The 14,380-nt window shown below is 47.2% G+C and overlaps 1 protein-coding gene across 7 annotated transcripts in view; it reads right to left on the bottom strand.

Moving 5' to 3' along the window:
- NOS1AP (nitric oxide synthase 1 adaptor protein) overlaps positions 1 to 14,380 on the bottom strand; it is a 277,936-nt gene that overhangs the window by 232,994 nt on the left and 30,562 nt on the right. The window contains exon 1 of one of the 7 annotated variants that reach the window (XM_077887284.1): positions 9,437 to 9,559. The exons of the other annotated variants lie outside the window; for them this stretch is intronic. The gene's annotated coding sequence lies outside the window, so the exon portion shown is untranslated. Of the gene's footprint in view, positions 1 to 9,436; positions 9,560 to 14,380 lie in introns of those variants that run through there. 7 annotated transcript variants of the gene reach the window in all.

Genomic DNA, 14,380 nt, shown 5'->3' with positions numbered 1-14,380 from the left:
TGGGTGTTAGATGTTGGCATATTAAATTTAAATAAAATTTAAAAAAATAAATTTAAAAAATTAAAAGCCATCCAAGTACTAAAAGAAAACATGGGTAAATTTCTTTACATCCCTCACCTGAGAAAAATCTTACTATGCTTCAAAATCCAGAAGCATTAAAATAAAAGATAAATTATATAAAAGCACATAAACTATATGAAAGCATAGCAGGAACAAAAAAATCTGTAAGCAACCAGTAATTTTTTCAACGAATTATTGTAGTTACATAGAAATTTCTCATTATTCTTAGGGCACGTATCTTTAGTATTTAGTGAGAAAGTGTTATAATTTCTACAACTGACTTTTTTTTTTTTTTTTTACACAACTGACTTTCAAATGGAACCGCAAAACTATGTATAGGAGGAGATATAACCAATGTGGCAAAATTATTAAAAATCGACGAACTAAGGTAGAAAGTTTAGAGGTTCGTTGTACTGTACTTTCAACTTTTTGATTTTTCAAACACAGAAAGCTGGATGTTGTTGGGTGGAGGGGAGAGGCACAGAACACCATAAACAGAGTCAAAACACAGATGACAAAGGAGAAGAAATATTTGCAACAGATCACAAAGGACTCGTGTCCCTAATAGACAATGAAGCTTCTAAACTTGAGAAAAAAGACCAAAACTCTGATAGGAAGAATGGCAGAAGGTATGAACAGTTTACTGAAAATAAATGCCAGTGGCCATTATACAAATTAAAGGATGTTTAATCTCACTCAAAATAAATGCAAGCTGGGAGCACCCGGGGGGCTCAGTCAGTTAAGCATCTGGTTCTTGATTTCAGCTCAGGTCATGATCTCAGGGGTCCTGGGATCAGGCCCCACATCGGGCTCTGTACTCAGCAGGAAGTCTGCTTGAAGATTCTCTCCCCCTCTGCCTCTGCCCCTTCCTCTGCACGTGTTCTCAAATCTTAAAAAAAAAAAATGCAAGTTGAAACTATATGGTGATACTATTTCTCACCTAGGAGATTAGTAAAAATCCATGCTTAACTCTACCTTTAGCCTGGCTACAGAGAAACACTCATTGCTGGTGGGAATGTAAAATGGTATAATCTCTTTGGAGAGAAGTCTAGAAAATCTATCAAAAATGCATATGCATTTACCCTTTAACCCAGAAACCCCCCTTCTAGGAATCTGTCCCAGAAGCAAAAATGGCAAAATTATTAAACAATCGTGCCTGCGGTTACATATTGTGACATTATTTGTAACAGCAAAGGATTAGAAATGATCTAACAGTCAACAAGGAATGAGTCAATAAGCCATATTTATCAGGATAGACTATCACACAGATGTTTTTATTAAAAAAAAAAAAAAAAAAAGGGAAAAAGAAAATGAAGAAGAGCTCCATACACTTGCATGGATGGTTTCCAGGATGTATTGTTAAATGAATAAAAACAATATGGAGAAAAGGTGGTTATCGCCAGTAGTGGAACAAATCAACACTGTGTACCTCCTGATGGCACATACCAGGAGGGACACAGCATCACTTCAGTAGCATTTTTGTCCCAAACGCTGACCCTAAATCTAACCATCAGAAAACATCCAGCAAACCCCAAATAAAGGACATCTGCAAATTGATCTGTATTCTTCATAAATGTCAAGGTCATGAAAAACTAAGGAACTATTCCAGATTAAAGAGGAATAAAGAGACAGAACTTACTATACCATCCTGGATTAGATTCTGGCCAGAAAAAAAATTTTAGTGGTAATTAATGGTAAAATTTGCATAAAATCTGTAGATAATGTGTGTGTGATTGGATGGGTGGATGGAAGTAAGGGCAGGAGAAGTGACGTGAAGGGTAAATTGCAGTTCTTTTATATTTACAACTCTTCGTTTAAAATTAATTCAAAGAAAAAAAAACAATGCAGTAAATGGTGGATACAGTAGGTTCCCTTTTCTGTAGGGATTTGGGGAAGAGATGGACACATACACACAGATGATCCTTGAACAATGCAGGGGTTGGAGCTCCAAGCACCCAATCAAAAACACATGTGTAGCTTCTGACTCCCCCAAAACTTAACTACCAATAGCCTACTATCAACTGGAAGCCTTACCAGTAACAGTCAATTAACACATTTTTGCATGCGGTGTTTTACAAAAATACTATATTCTTATAGTATGGGGAGCTAGGGAAAAGAAAATTTTAAGATAAAATACATTTACAGTAATGAATTCTATTTAACAAAATCCACGTATGTGGGCCCATGCAATTCAAATCCATGTTGATCAAGGGCCAACTTTATATTATATATATTTACATTTGCAAGAGAAACACTGAAAAGATTATCAAAAGCCTGTTTACATACTAGAGGAAGGAAGATCCAGGGTAGAAGGTGACCATCTCAGAATATACTAGATGAATCACTTTCAATTTGTAGTCCTAGGTTATTCAAAAACCTAATGTAAAAATTTGAAACAAATTGGAAATAAACACAAAGAACATATTTCAAAGGCCTTCAGAACATAGTATTTTAACAATACTTGATAGAATATATGCTAAGGACAGAGAAATGTGATGAAATCTTTATTCAGTATTAATAGCAATTTTGGTGGGTTTTTTTTTTTTTAAAGATTTTATTTATTTATTCATGGGAAACACAGAGATGTGTGAGAGAGAGGCAGAGACACTGGCAGAGGGAGAAGCAGGCTCCATGCAGGGAGCCCGATGTGGGACCCGATCCCAAGTCTCCAGGATCATGCCCTGGGCCGAAGGCAGGGGCCAAACCGCTGAGCCACCCAGGGATCCCTTGGTGGGTTTTTTTTAGAAAGTATTCTATAAATCGTAAGACAAATGCCATTAATATTGCTAGAAAACAAGATTCTTCAATAAAAAGAAAAATATGCAAGTATTAAAGAAAATACAAACGTGTACAGCTCATTATAATAGGAAATGGCAATATAAACTTTTTTCAAAAATATAGGTTTCCTAATTCTAACATTGCAAAGGCCTAGAAGCAAGCAAGGAGGACCCCAAACACCCAAACTGTGGTCTCGAAAATCCTGCTCTATGAAAACAGGTCTCCCTGAGGGTAAGGCTGCTTCCAGGTCTGGGTTGGGAAACATATAGGTCAGGCCAGGAAATACACAGGTCAGCCTAAGAGATCTCAATGTGTCACAAAGCAGGGAAGCCATAAAAACTAATGGGAAAAAAAACTTCTTTAAATGAATGGGGTTATGTCAAAAGGACACAAGAGCCAACCTAAAGAGTCATCGCTGTCAGAATAGGAGACAATAGGAGCACAGAAATGAATAATGGCTGCAAAATTACTGAAACACACTGAATAGATCATTATCGAGGTGTTCATGATTCTCAAAAAATTCCAGACTGTGGGACATTCTACCAAACAACTGAACCAGTTTCCTCAAAGTCACAGGGGGTTAGAGAAAGGGGGGTGGGGGGTGTCCACTTTAGACAACAGCCTGGAAACATAATTCCCAGTGCAATGTGTGGACAGCATTTGGATCCTGATCCCAAAAAAACAAGTATAAAAAGCTATCTAAAGATAACTGGAGAAATTTGAAGGACTAGGTACAAGGATGCTGTTGCTAATTTTCATAGGTGAGAAGAAAAGTCCCCCTTTTTATGGAGAGTCATAGTCTAGGATGGAGTGGTGAAACACGATCTCATGACTTACATTAAAATATATTTAAAATAAGAGAAGGTTATAGATAAAACAAATGTGGCAAAGTCTTAGAATCTAGGTAATGAGTATTCAGAGGCTCATTATATTACCCTCTCTACGTTTGTGTATTTTATAATTTTTTTTATAATAAAAGGTCTTAAAATTAACTTTCCAAAGACCTACTGCATACACAGCACACTAGGACCTTGGATTCTGGAGGGCTTGCTATGCTCCCCAGTAATTCAGTTTAAAATTTGTGGACAACCTGTGTGGAATAAAAATTAAAATAGTTAATTTCCACTCGCCCAAATAGCTTATTATATTTTCTAGCATCAGGATTTCTAAACACTGATAACTGAAAGCATGTTCTCTGGACACTTATTCCATCGTTAAAAGACAGGGTCAACAGATCACATGGGTCTGGCTTTACATCGTCTTCATTTTGCTAATTATTGTACAAGGGGAAACCGTCAGTGAATAATCTTATGCTATTCAATCGGAGCTTCTTAAACATACTTTGAAACTGTTGTGCAGTGACCAAGTCACTTGTAATTATGGTAATCACACTCATTTATCTGTTGATAGATTCCAGCTTTCAAATGCCAGCTTATCTTAAATTGGAGGGTCACCTGCATTATAAAGTGTTTCAAATGACCTTAACGGTTTAGAAATGGGTTATTCCACTCTAACTGCAAACATTGACACTGCTGTAGGGCTCCCACGTGGGGACATTATCTGAACAATTATCCCACGTCCCTAAACAGGAGGTGGTTCTACATCTCGAGAAGGTCCAGACAATAATAGAAGACTTTTTGTTTTTTTTTTTTAAGATTTTATTTATTTATTCTTGAGAGACAGAGGAGCAGAGACACAGCAGAGGGAAAAGCAGGCTCCATGCAGGGAGCCCAATGTGGGACTTGATCCCGGGTCTCCAGGATCACACCCTGGGCCGAAGGCAGGTGCTAAACCACTGAGCCACCCAAGAAGACTCCTTCTTAAGGATAAAAATACTTTCACTGTTTTTTTCCATTGTTTATAGTAGATACACTTAATATACGGCAGACATGGTGCTAAACACCTCATCACCCCCAGTTCACAAGTGCACCCACTGAGATGCTCAGATTTTTTTTGCCCCACAGCTATCAAAGGGCTAAGCCCGCACTTAGGGAGGAGGCGCACCTGTCACTACCAGCTAGGAGATTCGGAGAGCATCACTTGGCCTCGGTTTCCCCAGTGGCAATATGAGGAAACTGGATGAAAGACACCCTCCAGCTCTGATCAGATCGGTCTACCCCTTTCAAACAGTTTTCCCAAGTGAAAAAGATCCTGAAGTTCCAAATCCTTTAGCAGAAAGGCATCTCCCACTACACCCGGACACAGCCATACTGGGATCCTCTGGCTTAACTGATTTACAGGACAGAGGGCTTTTTGAGAACCCAGATACAAGAGATGAACACAGGAACCGGAAAGCAGAGGCACCAAGGCTTCTGCTAGAGTCTGGAGTCGCAGGCGGACCTACGAAGACTGCAGTAGGCAGATCAAGGGACAGGGCACACGGGTCCTACATGGAGAATGTAGGAGAAACACCTGTTAGAGGTATAGGGTGGGATCTGAAAGGATTCTCCCCTCATCTCCTGCACCAGACCCCCAGTTCGTTATTTCCCCACTCCTTCACAAGCTTAACAGCTGCACAAATGTCCATCCTCTGAATGAACTGCCACTTGCATAATAATTCCTCAATTGTGAGTCCTTAAGCTGCCTTTCCACTTTTCTCTATTGGAAAACTGGGCTGAACATGAAGAAATAATGCAGGGTGCCTGGGTGGCTCAGTCAGTTAAGTGTCTGCCTTCAGCTCAGGTCATCGTCCCAGAGTCCTGGGATTGAGCCCCATGTCGGGCCCCCTGCTCAGTGGGGAGTCTCCTCCTCCCCCACCTATGCACACACATGAGCACATGCTCACAAAACTCTTTAAAACACACACACACACACACACACACACACACACACACAAAATCCTTTTTTTTTTTTTTTTTTTTTTAGGACAGACCCCTCCCCACCCCACCCCCAAAACAAATTTGTGAAAGGACAGAAAAATGTTGAAGTATCTACATATAGGTTCACATACACACATATATAAAATTGCCACTTTTTTTTTTTATTTTAGAGAGAGTAAGCATGCAGTGGAGAGGGGAAGAGGGAGAGCGAGAAACCCAAGCAGAGTCCTCACTGAACGTGGAGCCTGACGTGAGGCTCAGTCTCATGACCCTGAGATCATGACCTGAGCCCAAACCAAGATCCAGATGCTTAAGCGACTGAGTCCCCCAGGCGACCCAAAAATCAAATTGCCTTCCTGAGGTTGTACCAATTGATGCCCCCACCAGCAGCAGGGGAGACATCCTACTCTTCATGGAATAGGCTCACGTTTGTCCCTCTGGCCATACACTGGCTACTAGCATCCCCACTGCCTGCCCTCCGTCTCCTGCCTGATAAGCCAAGGACCCGCGGTAGATTTCACGATCCAAGTCTTCAGAGGGCGACTCTAGGCAATTCCAAATACCTCCACAAATCCCCTCAAGAATACCTTCTCTGCCCTCCCACACCTCACGAAGACAAGACGGAGATTCCTGAGCCGGGGCCGTTAAGCGTTCCAGAATCCAAAAGCAAGCTCCAGCTGCAGAACGGAGTAGTAGGGAGACTCACATGATCGTGTGGGTGGGTGTACAACTTTATTAAATTTTTAATTTTTATTCCAGTATAGTTAGCACACCGTGTTGTATTCGCTTCAGGAGTACCATTCGGTGATTCCACAATTCTATACACACACCACTCAAGGCTCACCAGAAGTGTACTCTGCGTCCCACCGCCTGTTTCACATCACTTTAATTTAAAAAGTCACACAAATAGGTTCCTACTACATAAGCCAGCTGAACCCTCTTCGTGCTGGCGACGTTTAAGTAAAAAAATGAGCAGCGGTAGTCCAAGTCCTTTGTTTATTTTTTGCCATTTGGTGTTTTGTTTTGGTTTCTGGCTTTTGTAGAATGTGGAGTAAACCCAGGGACGTCAGCCCTGTGTAAACAGAAGCTGAAAGCAGGGACATCTCCGTTCAGCCCTTGGGGACATGCAGGCACACAGGGCCACTGTCTGCACACTTACGTCCGTGGAGCAAATCCTTCCCTGTGAATCAGCACAGGGCCTGTGTCAGGCACTGGGCCCCAGGCCCCATTTCCAAACCGGAGGAAGAAAAAGACCTCTCTGGAATATCTGGATAGACTACCTCCAAACCTCTCCCTGCCTTCTGATATAGGTCCCTCCTACCCGCCTCATGGACTCTCCAAACAGACTGTCTTCTGGTTATTACGACAAATGGCCTAGTTTCTAGATTTTTCTTTAAAAAGGAGAACATGCTGTACGGCCCTAGAAATTCGCATCCCTACCTCCCCAAAATGTAGATGACAACAGATTACCAGCCAGGTCACAACATCAAGACAAGTGGCTCCTACGTTGAGGTCCTGGGAATCCCCATGAACCTTCTCACAGGCTCCATGGACCGCCCCCTGAAATGAGATGCTAGGTTCGGTTTATGAGCAGTTTTCAGAGGAGAGAGGCCAAAGCTTTTGTTAGATTTCCATGGGGCCCAGGACTCAAAAGGACCGGGCAACCATCCACCCAGAACGGAGCTTTGACTCCTCACCAGGGAACACACACTCGCCCCCAACCTCAACCCTCAACCTCTTCCATAGGCCTGGACACACAGTGGCTGTTCAGCACCTGGGGAGCAAGTTCAAAACTATCAAGTGACTGCTCCTAAACGGTTGGGGACACATACAGGTCCTACAAGTACTGATCCAGCATGCAGGAAACCCTGGAAGCCAAGAGTGGCTTGCTTTTGATTTTCAAATGAAGAGTCACCCAGGGTATCAGCAAGGCAAAGCACCTGCTAAGCAACTGATATGGAGGAAACAGTCCATTCTTTTTATCTCGATCTTCTCCTCACACCTCCGTGAACAAGGACCGTAGGATATGCCTGGGCCTGGAAGAGGAGAATGTTCAGGGGCCCCGGGGTGGGAAGACTCCCCGGACCTGTCCACCCTCAGGTGGCAAGAACCCATGATGGGTCTCCAAGGCTCCCAGAGGCCGTGTTCACACATACGTGCATTCCAGGCAGCTCTCCCCGCACAGAACCTTCCCGGAGGGCGGCAGGGGTACAGCGCAGCACCTGCCCCCAGGAGGGCCCTTGGTGTCCTCCTAGCAGCGGCTTGACCAGGTGCATTCAGGCCACCAGCCCCCCTCTGAATGCAGGGGCACAACGGCACATTTGTTCGGCGATGGCCTCCGTGACCCGTCGGAAGGGCCAGGACGAGGGAGGGCAGCGCTGCTACCCGAGGGGCGGCTGGGCCCCGAGGAATCGGATCTGCCAGAGCCCAGGAGGTGTCCGTGGGCTTCCCCACGCCCCCTCCCCCCGTCCCTTCCTCTCAGGAGGAGCACGCGGGCACAGAGTCCCCACCTCCCTGCCTACGGAAGGAAAAATTCATGATAAAATACCTGGCAAGAATTCATCAGTTTAAACAAACAAGCAAAAAAAAAAAAAAAAAAAAAAAAGGCAAGAAAGCTCTTAAGACGTCGGCTGTCAGGTGTCAGACACAGGCCGCGATCCATCTAAGCAGCAGCACTAAGTCCACGCGCGCATCCGGTCGCTGGGGCCCGACGCTAATCTGATAGAGACGGACCGATGTCCTCAGCTGCAGCGCCGGACAGACGGCCAGCGCGGACAATACAATGCACAAAATGAGCTCCTGTCCCCAGGACACCGAAGCCAGCATTTTCTGATGAGCGAATGCCCCAGACATGGATTAATGCCCCCCACGGGGGCGCCTTTACCTCCTGTGTTCCTCCCGGGCGCCGTGGTGTGCGGAGCTTCGAGAAGCTGCAGGAGAGCTCGAGGAACTTAAATGAAATAGGTTTAACGGCGATTCAGACACGGGAACTGGGGCCACCCCTTGTTCCAAAGCTGATGAAAGACATGCTTACCCCTCTCCAGCCCCACCCCACCCCCCAGAAAGAACCCACAGGTCTCGATGGGAACCTCAAACCACATCGGGGAAAGCCTCGGAGGAAACTGCACTCGCTACCACAGCGCAAGCGGCAACGTCGAAGACGCCCACCAGCCCTGGATCAGCACCTAAGTCAATAAATCGGGGTGCATGTTCGATCACCAACCTGCCCAGTTGTCTTCTTCCCCCACGTGTCATCTCGGTGACACAAATATTTTTTATCTTATTGGTTGAGCATCTGCCTTCAGCTCAGGTCGTGACCCTGGGGTCCTGGGATCAAGTCCTGCATGGAGCCTGCTTCTCCCTCTGCCTGTGTCTCTGCCTCTCTGTGTCTCTCATGAATAAATAAAAATCTTTTTAGAGCAATATTTCTGAACTCCCCCACCCACCCCAGCTTCCAGTCATCTCCCACTGGAACCGACCGCAAGGTTGCATACTTCAAATCTATCCTACTAAGCCACCAGATCATTCGAGAACTCTCTAAGCTGCAGCTGGAGCAAACACAAAACTCAACAACACGCAGCACAGAGTAAGCGTGGAAATCCACACCGTAGTAGGATAGATTCCTGTGACAACCAAGCCAAGGGAGCAAGGTTTGCCCTCGTGGGGACAAAGTGCATGAGAACAGGCATCACACGGACGGGGGGGGGGGGGGGGGGGCGGGGGCGGGTCAGCCGTTCACGCAAATTCACCGGGCAGCAGCCCGTCCCGCAAACACTCACAGGGGCTCAAGGCCTCTCCCACGAGGCCTCAAGCAGCAGCCAAGCCGCAAGGGGAGCAGCACACCACAGTCCTCGGGAACCCCAACCACAGAGGGAGGCGGCGAGCCCTCGGCCGGCCTCCGGACAAGGGGACGGCGGCTGGGTCAGCAGGCCGCACACCCAAGGCCAGGCTTGGCATGCAGGAGGCCGTAACCTAGATCTCAGAGAACATTCCTGAAGCAAAGGGGGGGGGCCCCTCCTTCCAGCCGCTGGACCTGAGTAGCCTTTGCACAAAAGCCAGTTCCAGTCCCAGCCCCCGTCCTCCCCACGCAGCCCTCTACTCGGTGTATCAGACGCCCAGACTCCAGAGCAAGCGCTTGGCATTTACCTCCCGCGAGGACGTGATGATAAATTGGCAATCTGGGGAACGAGCGGGTTTCTTATCAGCACATTCTTCACCGACTGACCTCGCTCAGGATAAAACCGGGAAAACAGACCCGAATGCTTTGCTCCCGCTTCCCTCCTGAATCCAAGGTTTTGTACAAGGTGCTCGGTCAGCCTCTGAACTGCCCTTAGCCTCTCTGCCTCGTGTTTCTCCCAAATCGTAGTTGACAAGTCACCGGGATCTTGGTAAAATGCGGACTTAGCTCGGTGAGTCTAGGACAGGGCCCCTGAGAGTCTGCATTTCCAACAAGACCTCCACGGACCTTGATGCTGGACCACAAGCCACACTGCGAGGAGCAAAGCTCCGACCGTCCCAAAGAATCTCGAGACAATTCACCTTCCCTGGGCCTCTTGCCCCAAAACCTGTAACAGTCCCAGACAGGTGGTGGCCCAGGCTCCCAACACATGCGATTCTTATCCCGGATAGAATAGAGGCTCCCAGACGTACACGAACCTGCCCAACATCACACAAGTTGGAAGTCATTATTTGAGATCAGTCAGAAAGGGACCAGATTGGGTCATGGCATCCTGTTCTATTTCCTCAGTACACTTAGCATGATCTGAAATCGGCCTATTTATAAGGCTATTTGTTTCTCTCCTTCCCTCTTCCTGCATCCCCAACACCCAGGCCAGTCCGTAAGGCTCCGAAGGAGCAGGGATCATGTTTGTCTTGTTCACTGCTAGATCCTTGGCACACAGATAAGTCCCCAGCTCATAGGGGGCACTTGAAAATATCTGTTGCATGAAAAGCAAACAAAACAAAGGTGCTTTTTCTTCCAGAAGGAGATAGAATGAGGACCTTGGCCATTCTGGGCTCTGGAGAGAAGTCCTCAGTGTCAGTCATGGAGAAACCTCTGAAGGCACTGCTGCATGGATTCGGACTGGAAGCAGATGAACGCAAAAGACACCACCCCTCCCCAGCAAGAACTTCCGACTTAGACACGGGGAAAGGTCCCGGGCACATGAGATTTAAGCATACTTCAGAAAAAGTCCAAACAAATATGACCAAGACCACACAGAGCGTAATGTTCCAGGCAGACAGGTTCAGGTGAGACCAGTGGGGTTCACGTTAGACCCTTAAGTCAGGAGGGCCATGGGAGGAGAGGTTGGACTAGCTTGGTAGATGAGGCACCCAACTTTCCAGACTAATTTTCAAACAGGATGCTCTACCAAATTATTGGCTTTTTTAACCTCTCCTTGGTGAGGACAAGTCCCCAGTCATTCTACCAAACGCTAACCTAGGTGCTGCTGTGAGGGTGTCTTGTACGTGTGATGAAGGTCCTTGATCCTCAAGTAAAGGAGGTGATTCTAGATCATCCGGATGAGCCTGACTCAAGCAGCTGAAAGGCCACAAGAGCAGAGTGGAAGACTCCTGAAGACTCCAGAAATCCTGCCTGTAGACACCAGCTTCTGTCCAGCCTGCAGCCGGCCCCACACATTTAGGACTCACTGGACGGCCCCCATGATCGCCTGTGTCAGTTCATCACAACGAAGCTCTTCATGCATCTTTCCAACAGGCCCACTTCCCAGGTCGCCCCCTGGCTGACAATCCTGCAAAGCTGGGCAATCTTGCCCTGCAGGAGAGCAACACGGCCTCTCCCAATGCTGGGGGCTCACGCTGGAAGGCATCATAGTTCTTTCTGTTAAAGATTTGTTTGAAGAGGCTCGATGTCTAGCACATAAACTCAAATGACAGAAGTAAAGGAAACCGGGTTCCCCGCCCCACCACTTGAAATATTCCCCCACTGCCTTAGGTCTTTCTGTAGAAGTTCTAAGTTTCCCAACTGTCTATAACATTATCTTTAGCATATTAAACAATATATTTTCAACTCCCCCACCTTGGAATCACGCTCAGAAGCAAATTAGAGGCAGGTGCTCTACTACAGCTGCCCTCTTGAGACGGCAAAAGATGAACAGGAGAGAGGGGGTGCCCTCCTTGGCAGCCTGAGCCCCACGCCACGTTCCACCACAGGGCCAGCAGGACTCCACTGGGGCCCCCCGACAAACCTTCTTAGGCTGGATGCGTAGAAGACCTGCCAACCAAGTCATGCCGGGATGGCCTCCACCCTGCTTCAACAACTGTGCTTACCACAGAATCCAAGATCACCCACAGCCTAGCTCCTGCCAGCATCCAGTTCCACCTTCCCACCCCCCTCAAGGCCACAGAGAGGAGAAGCAACAGCTCCTGCCCTCCCCCATCCTCGCTCCCATTTCCAGACCGCAGAATGCTTACCTGTGATCACATCTCAATTTGCCTTCTTTAGTGACCACCCCCCCCCATCCCTACCACCCTCGACCCAATACACCTGCCAAGCTGACAGCCCTATCGGAGATGCAGCCCAGATAGAGCAGGGGCGGCAGCAGCATTGAAGGGAGACACTGTGGAAGAGCCACGTGATCTTCAGGAGGCTACTTCCTCTCTGAACTCAAGCATCTCTTCACTGGAGATTACAGCAACTCGGCCTGGATGGTTGTCATGAAGAATATAAATCCTATATGTAAAAGGGAGGTACTAGGTCCTGGACAGGCTTACAGGCTTATCGTGCTAATGTATTCGGCGTATGGCATATGCGTGCCTCTATTTGAGGGAGTTAGGGCAAACGATGTAACCTAAGTAGTGAAAACACAAGGAAAACACATCATCTTCTCCGAAGTGACAGCTTCATCACACCCCTGACAAAACTGTCCGATCGACTACTGGGTGCCCATCTTTAAAATGTTGCACACACGTCAGATGGTCTAAGACTACAAGCTCCGAGAAGTCAGCACTTGAGAGGCCAATTACGTTCCCAATGGTGCAGAACACAGGCAAGGAACGCTTCTGAACGATCCAAGAGCTGGATGGGCCCTCCAGGGAGCCACGGGTCTGATGCTGTCAACTTAGAGATAAAAGAATCAGAGTCCAAAGGTGTTGAAAGAAGGGGCCAAGGCTACACAGACAAAACCCAGGGACAAAGGACCTGGAACCCAGAGCCGCCTTGCAGGCACCCCCGCACCGGAGGCCAGGATGTTCTCACCACGAGAGGACAACGCAAGCCTTCTGTTCCCAGGCTTTCGCGGGCTCCCACAGATGCTGTAAGGTCCCTTCGTTGACCATGCCAAGTATAAAATTTTCAAGAACAGCAAGTACAGAGAACACAACTCGTTCCCACCCCATCACAGTGGCAGGCAGGCTGGTGACAAGGAGGCAGCTCGGAGAAGTGTGATTACAGACAGATGGTGCCAGTGAGCTGGAAAATCTAGAACTGCATTAAGACACCACTAAAAATAATAGGGATCCCAGAGTAAATCAGGGACCTTATAAGGTACCAAAGTAAGGGAGCCCAGGCCTCAAGTGTGAGGCAGATACGAACAAAATTTGGGGTTCTTTCTCTCTCCCAAGTTGCTATTAAGCATCATCACCATCGACTGCCACCCTGACAGGTCGGCTGTCAGGACCTCGGGTTGGAAGGCCACCTGTCCAGCTCCTCTCGCGTCTCCAGCCTCACACTTGAGCCATTGTACAAACTCTCACAAGGGGCAGTGGACTCCTCCTCCACCGAGGATATGCACCAGCTTCCAAAGAAACCTCTTCCATCTTTGACCAGGAACGTCGTCCTTCTATTTGGCAGACATCTACCCTCCTTACCTCATCCACCTCGGAGCAAAGCCTCCAACGCAGCAAGTCGCTGTGACAACCAAGTCACACTGTTGACGTTACTTCTTCCTGATGCCACTTAAACTGTTTTCACACAATTTTTAGGGCTCTACAACTTAGACCTGTCTGCCTGGTTTTGAGACTCCAGAGCCAAGAGTCCTAAAGAAGCACACCACTCCTCTGGGATGGATTTTGTTTCTCAGAAAGGGGACCTGTCACAAGCAAGTGTGCTCTACACTCTGCAGGCAAGGGCAAAAGTCCTCGTCCCAGCCATGCCTGGGTGACCATAGCCTTAGGACGAGGAATGTGGGACGTTCACTACAAATCTAGACCCGCTACTACGAGCAATGACAAGTAACCCTCCCTCCCCAACAGTTCCCACACTCCTTCCTGTACACTTTCTGATCCCCAAACGCACCAGGCAAGCTCCTGCTACACGACTTTTAGTGGTCACCGGCTCTTTTGCCTAAAACATTCAAGTCCTACCTCAGCTCAGAGAAGCCCCTAGCCAGCCTAAAGCAGCACTCCAGTCATATGCTCAAGACATTCTGTGTCACATTACCCAGTTTCATTTCCTTCAAACCAGTCATCATTGCCTAAAAATATCTTGCTTACTCTACTGTGTCTCACCCCACGACTCGTAAGTTGTTTAAGGACAAGAGAGTGGATCTGTCTTGTTCACAACGACATCCCAATGTCTGGAAAGTCCTCGACATACAGTAGATGCTCAGTAATGACCTGTTAACGGAATGAAGGAAAGTCCGCGAAGGATTTCATGGTTGGAGCCCAGGCCCTGGCCCCAGACACACCTGGGTTCAAATGCTGGCTCTGCTCTTTACCTTGAGGAACTAATCTTATCCAAGATGATACAGCCAATAAGGTTT

This window comes from Canis aureus, chromosome 38, assembly GCF_053574225.1.
Source record: "Canis aureus isolate CA01 chromosome 38, VMU_Caureus_v.1.0, whole genome shotgun sequence".
NCBI lineage: Eukaryota > Metazoa > Chordata > Mammalia > Carnivora > Canidae > Canis > Canis aureus.
Note: the sequence above shows the minus strand (reverse complement) of the source record. Positions and strands in the feature narration are given on the sequence as shown.